At 27.0% G+C, this 12,811-nt stretch overlaps 1 protein-coding gene and 1 long non-coding RNA gene across 6 annotated transcripts in view; both read right to left on the bottom strand.

Moving 5' to 3' along the window:
- LOC111691206 (fasciclin-3) overlaps positions 1-12,811 on the bottom strand; it is a 186,307-nt gene that overhangs the window by 97,443 nt on the left and 76,053 nt on the right. The window lies entirely within an intron of this gene.
- The window catches only part of LOC124421371, a 36,657-nt gene that overhangs the window by 5,454 nt on the left and 18,392 nt on the right, over positions 1-12,811 (bottom strand). The window contains exon 3 of the long non-coding RNA XR_006941617.1: positions 5,666-5,729. This is a non-coding gene — a long non-coding RNA (uncharacterized LOC124421371). The remainder of the gene's footprint in view (positions 1-5,665; positions 5,730-12,811) is intronic.

Below are 12,811 nucleotides of genomic sequence, written 5' to 3'. Positions count from 1 at the left end.
AGTTACCATATTTTTTACAATTTTGAAAGTTTCAGGTTGTAAGTATTAGTTACTTTTACTTCTTGACGTATCTGAGGAAATTTACTACCATTGTATTATTGAGTGTACATTAACCCGTGATATTGTACGCTAAATTTTTTGTATGTTTAAAACTTTTACTATCATGTTATACATAGTATAAACATAAAATTTTTTTCATTATGTCGTTAATTAAAATAATTTGTATCTTAAGAGGTTGCATGTACAAAGTTATAGAATAATAAACCACAACAAAAAGTATGAAAAAACAAATTTAGGTTACTTTCTAGTTGCCAAGGTGTCCTGCCAGTTAAAAAATTGGCCATTTTTCATATTTAGAGAAAGTAAATTTTGCCAACAGCAGCAAAATTAGAGGCATACAACATTATTGCTGCCAGTATGTGGTAGTGAATGTAGAAAATCTAAAAAAAAAACGTAAAGTTCATATGTATTTGTAACGTCGCGTTAATAAATATCCATTTTGTTTCGTTTGTAACATAAATCAGCATGAAAATAACACAGAGAAAAAAATTAAGTTCACATATTTTTCGGTTTTAAGGTGGTGATTTTCTTCAATTTAAAAATGTTTTTCCTGTTCTCAAACCTTTATTTCCCTAATATGATGTTATTACAAATATTTTTTTCCTTTATTTTTCATTTTATTTGTTTTGCGTGTTGTCATCATCATAGCCATCATATTAGACGTTTCTTTGCTGAAGGAATAGTACAACTTTTTTTATATAGAAATTAAATTTCCTTTTTACAAACGCCAGGGAAGTTAAAGTAATAAAAAACGCAACAACAACAACAATATCCATCCAGTGATGTGATTTGTTTACTTCAGTCATGTTTCCCGTCGTTGAAGCCTTTTGTAAATTGGTAGCTTCTAAGGGTAAAAAAATCATTTTGATTATTATCTAGGTTGGCATATAGCAGAAGTATGTATGTAGTTGTAGCGGTAGTAGTTGCAAACATAGTAGCAGTTCAGCAGTTGTATATGAAGTAGCAGTAACTTATGATTGGTTAACCAAAGATTGAGGGTAAGTGAGTTAAATGCATTTTTTTGTTCAAAACATATAACTACCCTTTTGTTTGATATGGCTATATGAAGATTGTAATCGAAAATTATGTTTTTTTTTTTTTGCACAAAAATACACGAAAAACTGGTAAAGGAAATGAGTTTTCTTGTCAATAAAACATTGTATATAAGCATTGGCAACATGTTGAACTCTAAATGTTTCTTTTATCTCCGATACAATGTTTAGATACAAAACTTTGTTGAAGTTAATTTTTGTGTTAATAGTTCTTATAGATAGTTTGAATTTCTTATTATATTTTATATACTGTATGCTTATGCTTAAGCAAATTATTTTCTATAGAAAATTTAATTTTTTTTATAGAAAAATTGTCTTAATTGTAAAAACTTCTTTAACGACGGTGACGAAGGTTTAATTTATTTATAAGACTTTATTGAGGATGGTATATTTAATTTGTGCAGGTGTTTGTAACACATAGAATTATTGCTCGCATTTTTAAGTATACCAATAAGCTCAGAATTATTTTCTGACTCGATTAAGCTAAGTCTGTCCGTCCGTCTGTCCATGTAGACTTTGTAATCAAACTACATATAGACATTTTGACGATAATTCGGTTAAATTTAGCATTATTAAAAAATAATACATATAACATGGTCGGCCTCGCCCAACTATAGTTTTTTTTTTTTTAATTTGTATACTATTGTGCTGGCACTTTGTTGTTTTTTACTTTAATGAAATAGATAAACTATAAATATAAAATTTTTGAAAACTGCATCAAGTCAACAAATATATAATCAAGTTTTTCTAGTTTTTTTCTTCATACCAATTAACAACCAACCTTTTCTTTTTTTATGCATTTTTTTCTTATTGACACACAAGGCCATAGATGCAGTAAAAATTGATTATCGATTGTAAATAAATGGAGTTTTGTGATTCAGAAAAAAATGTTAAATATTTTTTTCATATTAAAGTTTGACTTCGAACAAAGCCACAACGTGTTTTTGTTGCATTTGCTGCTCTTTTAGTTAAATATTTTAAAGTTTAAATATTTTTTTGTTAAAAGAATTTAGCTATTTAGTTATCCTTTCACTACGCATTCATTAGAATTTTATTAACACGGCGATATCGCTGAGATATATTTCATGTTAAATTGCCAATAAACTTGGAATAATTTAGTAACTGCAATAAAATATGTAAACAATTCAATCTTGTATTATCTTAATACCATTAATTCTAAGTTTATTATCAATTATTTCTCTTGAAAAGATTTGTATATTATTTCCCAGCAAAAACTACATTGAAAGAGGAGGTAAGTTCTAACCACACTAACAAAATAGTGAATTTGTTAAGTACCTTCATATTAGCCTGCAATATGGCGAATATGCAAGTTGTTTTGTTTCTGCGAAAAAAGTTGCTCACGAGGATACGTGTATTATTACTTGATCGTTCTTGTAAAAAATCTTTCGAATATAATATGAAAAGTAAGTACTTACTCTAATATAAAATTCATTAACACACCCTATCAAAGTAATGCAGGCAGTATATAGTAGTCATTGAAAAGTATGTTGTTGAGTAAATAAAAGTCATTACTCTGTTTTTTCTGAGTCACTATGGTCTAATAGATTTGTAAGTGTTTCTTACTATTATGGTCTGTTGTAAATATTTATTAATTATTTACAAGCGTAAATTTTTGTTCAAAAGTTCAACGGAAACCGACACTGAACATAAATTATTTTTGCAGTTTTAAATTATATTTGTATGTTGTCCTCATAAGACGGAAGGAAGGATTAATTGTTTAAACTTTCTCATGTACATAAGTTTATATGGAAATATATATATTTTTACCATTGAGCTGTATAAATATACAAAATATTCGATATCAATTTGCAGACTTTTGTTTGCTTTTAATGTTTATACTTAAATGTATTATTTACATATATTAAAAAGATTTAAATTTAACTTTTCACAACTACCAACATTTTCGCTTAGGTAGTGTTATAATACTGATTAATAAAAATGGTTGTTGTATAATTTATTTCATTTAAATTTTTATTTTCGTTGAAAAGATAAAAAAACAAAAATAAATATATATTAAATTGAATTATTTATTTATATTCGAGATTTAAGTAAAAATATAAAAAAAATAAAATATGGGAAGCACTCCTTATTTCAAAAGAGATAAAACTAGTCTTTCCCTGCTTACACAGGTAGGTGGTGTTATATGGAAAATATGATTTTTATAGAAACACTTTTTATAAATATGTACATTGTCTTCGTGTAAGACAATTTTTTTTTGAAGAAATTGTAAAACAAAATTTCTATATAGTTAGTTAGTTTGAAAGGAGGATGTATACACATCAAATCCGAAGAAATACACCTAGGCCTCTATCGGGCCTGTTGTGCGCTCCTTAACCAGTGCCACGGGTGGGAATCGAACTCACCACCTTCGGTCTACCAGACTAGATCACTAACCACTTACCTACCGGAGGCCACAAATTTTATAAAATTGGTATCTACGTAAGAGAAATTTCCTAAAGAAAACTATTATTTTTGCAAAAGAAGTTTTCTAGCAAGAGAAATTTTCAATAGAATAACATCAACAGATATAAAATCACTTAATTTATGTATATTTCTAATTTTTAAACCATACAGTTATGATGGACAGACGGACATGTCTTAATCGATTCAGAAAGGGCTTGTGAGTTGATCGATTTTTGTGTGTTACGCAAAAACGCATAATACATTCCCCATTATAATGGTGTAGGGTATAAATACATTGAAATATTAACAAGAGATGGTAGAAGTTTTATTTTAAAATTGTTATTTTACAGAAAATATTTTACCGGCTGCTTTTAAACAAGGATAATAAATGAACTTCATTAACGTTAGAACAATAAAACATAATGAAAAAAAGCTTGTTACAACTTCTGCTGTTTTTTCACTTACTTTCTCTCTCTATCTTTGTTTAATGTAATACAATCTTATTATTAATGCTAAATTAAATACAATTAAATTTCCACAAATTGAATCCGCCAAAAAAAAATTAAATAAAAACAGAAGCAGAAGTGAAGTAATAAGTACAAATACAAAAAATACTTAAGAAAAGTACCTACACACTTCTTTCTGGTGTATGTGTGTGCTTAAATCTATCCAGCAACATTTCACTTATTGTTTAAAATGAAAAATCCTGTGGCATGTAGTGTTACATGCCTCATTATGCGTGATTTCTTTCTTGGAAAATAAATATACTTTTAAGTCTGCTGCGGATATGGATAACAGGGGAAGATGTGGAAATTCATAGATAAGTTTTCATAGCTATATATCTATGTATCTTTCTATCTATCCATTGATGAGTAGGGAATTTATTGTGTAAATTTCTGCTAATGTACTATATTTAAAATATATAAAAATTTAAAGAGAAATTCCATTTATGTATTTAATTAATTAGTTGGAAACTTTTTAATTTTTAAGTGAATATTTTATGGGAAGGAAATTAATTAGTGTCATAATTAACTGATTTTTATTTGAATTAGAGATTCTTTGAATTGCTAATACTTCAGTTATAATTAACTATAGCCAATTATTTTAGATCACCTTTACACCACTGTAAGCTTTATCTTCTGTTCTCCCAAAACTCTGATATCAAATGCAAGTCAGTCATTTACAATTATTGAATTTTAACCAGTTTTTTTAAGTTTCTTTCTTATTCAATACATCGTTGACATTTACACTTCAAAAGTAAATAAATAACAATTTTTTATATATATAAACCCTTTTTTTCGTGTAAAATCCATGTAATTATAGCAACAAACAAATTGACTTTTGAACGAACATGTCAACCGTTCTACATACACTCTGCACTGCTCGAGTGTTAATGATGAATAAATAATCATTTGGTCAATACATCGTGCTGTTCAAATTAATTTTTTTAAGAGTTTGATAATATTTTAACAAAAAAGTAGGAATATATAGTAAGGTATGGCTGACCAAATAATAACCTACACCAGTGAGTATGTTAAAAAAATTTTTAATAATAAAACATTTAATTTCCTTTTACATTAATTCCGGAATATTCTGAAATTTTTGAAGAGAAGTTTGTATGGGGAGTTGGGTTAAATGAGGCCTAATCATTACAAAAATCGACAGTATCATTTAGACTTCTGTAAAACTAAGTTGACATAAATACATTTAACATTATGAGCACCTATTCGTGGGGAGCGGTTGCATGGGGGCTAAACGAACAAGTTTAAATAGCGTCCTGTGTTTTTGCAAAAAGTATTTGTCATATTTCATTTAAATATCTGGAATATTGTAACTTGTATCGCTCGAACAATCTTTACATTTACACAGTCAGATAAGCGGACGGACAGACGGAAATACATAGCTAAATAAACTCATAAATTGATTGTAAGCCAATTTGTATAATTTAATTTGGGTATAGAACCAATATTTTTAGGTGTTTCAAATATTAGCGCAAACGCATAATTCTCTCATCACTATAGTGGTGTAGGGTATAAAAGCATTAAAACATGAGCTGATGTTAATAAACCCTGAAGTAGCTAAAGGCTTGGGGTAAGTTTTTTTTCTTTCTTTTACAAATATTTACTCACTGTAATCAAAAACAAATTAAAAATATTTCACATCATCTTTTCGAATCCGCCATGGAGTACATACCTGTAATGGGAAAAAATAACATAGAGAAATATATTAAAATTTTATTTCATATAATTTTTGTTTTATTTTACATGTAAAATAAAAAGTTAACATTATGTTACATAAATAAAAATGTTTTGCCTCACTATTTGTGCGATTGCATGTATATAATTGTTAAAATTATTATTTAAAAACTCCTTTAATATAATTATATATAATTAATAAAAAAAATCAGTGTGCACTTGATTGCTCAAGTTTAAGCTTTATTCAACTTATACTTAATGTTTACCATGTTCATATTTCCGCCTTTTTCATTAATTTTAAATCACCTGTCGCTCTATTGTTTTATCTTTTTTGTCACATTTTTTTCTTGTCTGCGTTTTTAAGTTTTCTTTAACTATTTATTGCAATATTATGATTTTGATAAACAATTTTTTAATTGAAAAATTGTAATTTTTTTAAAGGTTCAACTTTAAATTGAGGGAATTTTTTTCTTTGTTTTATATTTGTTATTTTTTTCTGCAGTTTGTTAATTTGTTGTCAAAAGGAAAATTGCCTGTAAAATTATACTCTGTTTATGTTTTGTTTAGTCAAACAGTGATACTTTGTCTTGTAAATTTAATTGTAAATCAAATTTGAATCGTTGTTGCGGGGAAGTAAATATTTTGAAAGCGTTTAAATTAATTTGTGTTCAATTTTTTTAGATTTTATTGCGAATTGTTGTTTTGTGTAATTTGCATGAAAATAACCAAAGCATATTTTAAGGGGAGTATTTCAAAATATTTTATATTTGCGAAAAGGTTTAGTGGTATTGGAATAGTAGATATTTCGTTAATATTAAATCTACATTTTCATATGGAATGGAAATTTTTAATTCATTTTATTATTTTACTTAATTTAACTAATTTTTTATATAAATAAGTAAATTTAATTAATATAATTTATTCAATTAATTTAATTATTTATATAATATCATTATTTTAATTTGTTTAATTAATTAAATTTAATAATTTTTTTATATTTTTTTATTTTTATTTATTATTTTATTTAATTTTAATAAATTTATAACTTATAGAGTACGAGGGTAGAGTAAGAGTAGAGTTGGAGTACAGCTAGAGTCAGAGTAGAGTAGAGTTAGAGTCAAGGTTGGCAACCGTTTTGAATTGGTGATGAAGTAGCTGTATCGGTATTTTGACTTTTCGGTATTGGTATTTTAGGGTTATCGGTATTTAAACTAACGATATTTTAGCGTTATCGGTATTTTGACTTATTTCTGTATTGTTATTTTAGCGTTATCGGTATTTCGACTCATTTCGGTATTGGTATTTAAGCGGTAACAATAGCTTAGCGATAACGGTTGCAAACTTTGGTTACATTACAGTTAGAGTAGAGGAGAGTAGAGTAGAGGAGAGTTATATTAGAGTTATAGTAGAGTTATTTTAGAGTTAGAGTAGAGTTAAAGTAGAGTTTTGAGTAGAATTAGAGTAGAGTTAGAATTAGAGTAGAGTAAAGTAGTGTTAGAGTATTGGAATAGTAGAATAAGTGATCAAGTATAGTAAGATTTGAGTTAAGGAGAATTCTATTAGAAATAGATGTCTTGGATAAAATTTACACCAAGGTCAAAGGATCTATAATTAAATTAAATTGTATAAGCTTTCATTTAAAAAGGACCAAAAGGTGAAAAGTTACTCATTTGAATAAAACCCAGTACAATTTTTACACCCTCTAAGTCCGGCAGATCTTAACCGATAGAGCTGAAAATGTGAGACTAACCTTCTATCCAATAGTACTAATCTTAGTGAATTTTTTTGAGTTGGATCACTTGACATGAAATTATCCATTTATATTTTATATATGTAAATAATGTAAATAAACCCTTTTCATGTAATTTCCTTTTTTAACAAATTCAATATAAAAAATTCCAATGCTACAATATTAACAAGTATTTCTGACGGTAAACAAAAAAAGAACTGCAATTATTTTTGCAATTCTAACATGAATTTCTTTGATTTGATTTCAAGAACCCTTAAAAATATACACATAATGGAGTCTAACACTTCAAAATTCAAGCTGAAAAAAGTAAATGTAATGAAAATTTGAATAAAATGTGTAGAAAAGCGTAAAATACAAATTTCATAATATACTATATACTTAAGCAGAAGTTTTAGAGTTAAGGCCTTATTCATAACACTTTATTTAAGCTTTATAAAACAAGATTTCATACCAAATTTGTTCTATAAACTTTTGATAAATTGTTAGGCATAAGGCAGTTAGTTTATAAAAAAATGGTTTGGTACAGCAAAAGATTCTTACTGGCGACGAGTATGTAAGAACGGACAATGTTCAACAAACGATTATATTTCAAATTTTCACTTCGCTGCATTTTACAAAGTATTAAATATTTTATTATTTCTAAGTTAAATTGCAGAAATAAAATTTGTTTTATAAATAAAGAACAAAAAATAGCTTTTTAATCGATGTGAAAATATTGCGTTTAGGGTGGTAAAATAAAGAAAAAGAAAATAAAAAAAATTGTTTGTTTTCTAAGTTCAAATTTTTTTCTTCCTGTTTAGTTTACTACACGAATAAAAAATTTACCATAAAATTGCCGTTAGCAAAAAGACTATAAGAAAGGAAGAATTAACAAATCACAAAATTGTTATTGAACATTTGGAAGAAAAGTGTATAGATTTTAAATCAATATTGACAGTTGACAGGTGAATGTGAAGGAGACACATATAAAACAAATGATGAAACACTAACTCAATAAACAAAGTGCAGACAAAACAATAGACTTTAAGGACATTTTTTCTAGTTCTTCTTTTAATTTAGTACAAAGTATTTTTTATTTGAAGTAAAAATAAGTGTCTATGTTTTTTTAGGAAATTCTTTTTATGTTACTTTTTTATGTAGTACGTTATAGAGCTTTTTATAGTTTCAGTTTTTTTAATTTACTGTTAAATAATTTGTGTATTTTGATTTGCATTTTCAATGCAAAAATTGTAAAAAATATACAAAGCATTTTATACAAGATAGTGTGTTTCCATATATTTTTAAATATTTTTTCAACAAAATGATTTGTAAAGGAAATTCTACTAAAGTAAGACACTAATTATTTATATAAATATAAAAATAACTTATATTGAATGCAAGGCAATGCAAAAAATACTAACAAGATAAATATATTTTCAAAAAGCCAACAACATTAGCTATTTAGCCCTGATCTTTGGAATAAAACCCTCATTTCAACTAACTAAACGATAATGATCTCTACTTAACATTATAACATAAATTTTCCAATTACTTCTAATATCCTAGAACATGTCTAGTATGTGGTGAGTAATCTTAAATATATTATTTTAAATGATGTTATTCATTAGTGGTAGATGTCAGGTCTGTTGTACAAGGAAATGTAAATATCTCATATGCATGAGTTTGTTTAGCTGGTTAATGAAATAATTTATGATATTTACACCCCTAAAATAATGTTGCAAACATTTTCATGTCTTCTTACTACCATTCTATAGCTTACCTCAATACAAGAATTTATCTATGAGTTTTGTTGTTGTTGTTGTAGCGGTTGCTTATTACGACATGTTAGTACAAAATTTCCATTTGAAAATAATAGACATGTCTAACAAATTTACAGATAATAAGTTGGTATTAGTGTATATCTAAGTATGTTAAAGGTAAGTAAATACATACTTGGATTTGTGAGTTAAGTATAAGGGTATAAGCATATACTATATATTATATGTATTAGACTTTTGACAACATAATATTTAGTTACTATAACCAGGTGTTATTTTATGAAATGATGTAAAATAATTTTTGCAACAATTTTGTAAACATAGAGAAAATTAAGACTATTTATCTAGAAGTTTAGTTAAATTGAAATATAAGGATAAACACGTAGCTAAATGTGCTTATATAAATTGTCTAATAATATAAACATAACTACGAGTACAAGAAATAAATAACAAAATTATAATTTTGTTTAACAAATTTTATAATAAGTTACAGTAAATAATTTTATTAGTAAACTAGATTATGTTATGTAGATAATACAAAAATAATCTCCCTGTTTTATAAACAACATTTTATTAACTCTAACTCTACTCTAACTCTACTCTAACTCTACTCTAACTCTACTCTAACTCTACTCTAACTCTACTCTAACTCTACTCTAACTCTACTCTAACTCTACTCTAACTCTACTCTAACTCTACTCTAACTCTACTCTAACTCTACTCTAACTCTACTATAACTCTACTCTAACTCTACTCCAACTCTACTCTAACTCTACTCTAACTCTACTCCAACTCTACTCCAACTCTACTCTAACTCTACTCTAACTCTACTCTAACTCTAACTCTAACTCTACTCTAACTCTACTCTAACTCTACTCTAACTCTACTCTAACTCTACTCTAACTCTACTTTAACTCTAACTCTACTTTAACTCTAACTCTACTCCAACTCTACTCCAACTATACTTTAACTCTACTCTAACTCTACTCCAACTCTACTCCAACTATACTTTAACTCTACTCTAACTCTACTTTAACTCCACTCTAACTCTACTCCAACTCTATTCCAACTCTACTTTAACTCTACTCTAACTCTACTCTATCTCTAATCTAACTCTAATCTAACTCTACTCTAACTATACTCTAACTCTACTTTAACTCTACTCTGACTCTACTCCAATTCTACTTCAACTCTACTTTAACTCTACCCAGTTTACAATATAACAATTTGTTTATTAATACTGTACTCTAACTCTACTCTACTCATACTACTATACCGTCTCTACTTTAATCTACCCTGTATATAATATAACAATTTATTTATTAATAAACCCGTAAAGCTCTACTCTACTCTAACTCTACTCTAACTCAACTCTACCTCTACTCATACTAGTGTTTTGGTCAGTCTATATATCAGTTATTATTTCCTTTTACTCCAAAAATTAACTATTTTTTGGAGGTTGTTATCCCATGAGAAAGTTTTCTTAGTTGTGCCATTTTTTTAAATTCTTTCTAATACTTAAATAATATATCTTAGAATTAGTTTGGTTACAAAAAAAACTAATCATATTAACAAAAGAGAAATCTTTTTAATTGTATATTTGTTGATGTAATGGCAAAGCATTAATTAAATTAAATTTTTATGTGCAACTCTATATTTAGTTGGCAATCAATGTTGCAAGCAAAAAACAATAATATACAAACCAAAAGAGTTTGACTGACATGACAGACAATGCAACATACAACAAAAAGAAGAGACGAAAAAAACTTAGATACAATTGTTTATGCTCACGTAGACAATTATTTTTATATCTAGATAATAGTATTTGCTGTAGACAACAGCAATGTTGTTGTCGTCATCATCATCATCATCATTTTAGTTGTATGTTTGCTGTTGATGGTTACCCACCCATACCAGTTAAACCAGTTTGGGGCGTTTTTTTTTTCTTTATACTATACTACTCTTAACCGCATTCACTTTTCTATGAGAAGTGACATGAAAATGCATCCAAAATACAAACCAGTATTTTTTTTATATTTAAGCCATGTCTATGACACATACAAAACCATAAATGTTTATAAACATGAATACATATATATATATATATTTTTCTATAGGAATGAGTTGCATAGAGTTGAGATAAAATAGAAATATTAAAACAAACAACATTTATTTATAGAAAATAAACATTTATAAACAACAACAATTTTAATATTAAAAATTTATATAAATATTTGTTTAGTTTTTGTTATTATTTAAAAGAAATAACTATGTCATAATTAGGTTGATGATGTATGGTGTCACAGAATGCTTTTGTTTGAGTTGATTTTTTATTTAGTTTGCGGTGAGAATCTAATACAACTTCAAACTATCGTATGTTTGCATTTGCACCAAAAATTTTGTTACACTTTATCGTTGCCACAAAAGTAATTCACATGTGCCATTATTTATAAATTTAAAGTGTTAATATGGTAATTGAAACTTTTGTAAAGTTTATATTTATGATGATATATTTACGTATGAGGAAAACTAAAACCTTAAATTATCATCGTCGTACTTATGAATGTATGGTTGGTTAACAATAAATCAAAAGCTTTAACCACCTGTGTTGTTGCGAAATTCTGTTTTCGTCTAACAATGATGACAGTTAGTAATTTAATATTTTTAAGTGTTTAGATTCTGGGTTAATAGTTGTTAGGTGGATAATTTATTTAATGGTTTTGCCATTTAACTAAATAATGAAAAGTTCGTTTTGTTTAGTTTTTGGGAAAAATATTTAATAATCAACAACTATGGTTTAAAGTATGAAGTGATAATTATAAAAAAAATGAAGTAGGAATTATTATGTAATTTCATTGCGTTTCATAGCTCCATTGTATGGGAAATTTAGATTTGTATCAAATGGATCTTTTTTGTGTCTAAATGTATTACCAACTAGTAATATATAATTATCATTTTGAGCTTTGGTAAAATGTTGAACTGTTATCTTTAAATTGCGGTTTGGAATTTGTCTGCAAGGATTACAGATAGATAGAACTCACTAGTTCGACGGGACATTTTAGAACTTCCTATTTTACCTTACACTAATTTATAGGCCAAATTGTATTGGGTTTGCTTAAAACATTCTAATCGGTTTATTGAAAATGGTTAAGATCTGTTGAGCGATCTTTTAAGTTTATAATTATATTTTATATACTCATATTTCGACAAAAGTTGGAAAACTGTGTTTTATAACTGCTTTAATAACCCTGCCGAAGTTTATAATGATTGGACCTAGCTTGACCCAAGATCTCATATAAAGACACTTCAGAAAATCTGTTAAATTCCACAATTCCACCAAATTTCTTGGGGATCGGTTCACACTTCGCTCAATCCCTATAAAAATCCTTTTTCCGAAAATTAGTTTGCCATTAATAAATTGAGTAATATAATAAATCATATTATCTTCTCTACTATACATACCAGGGTATTATATAGTAGACCACGCCCGACTACAATTTCATACTTGTTTAACACGAGCCTGTGCTTCAAGTAAGTTAATTGTCACTTCGTAGATCATGTATCACATATGAT

The sequence above is a fragment of the Lucilia cuprina genome, chromosome 2, assembly GCF_022045245.1.
Source record: "Lucilia cuprina isolate Lc7/37 chromosome 2, ASM2204524v1, whole genome shotgun sequence".
NCBI lineage: Eukaryota > Metazoa > Arthropoda > Insecta > Diptera > Calliphoridae > Lucilia > Lucilia cuprina.
The sequence above is the reverse complement of the archived record's forward strand: the minus strand, read 5'-3'. Positions and strand labels throughout refer to the sequence as shown.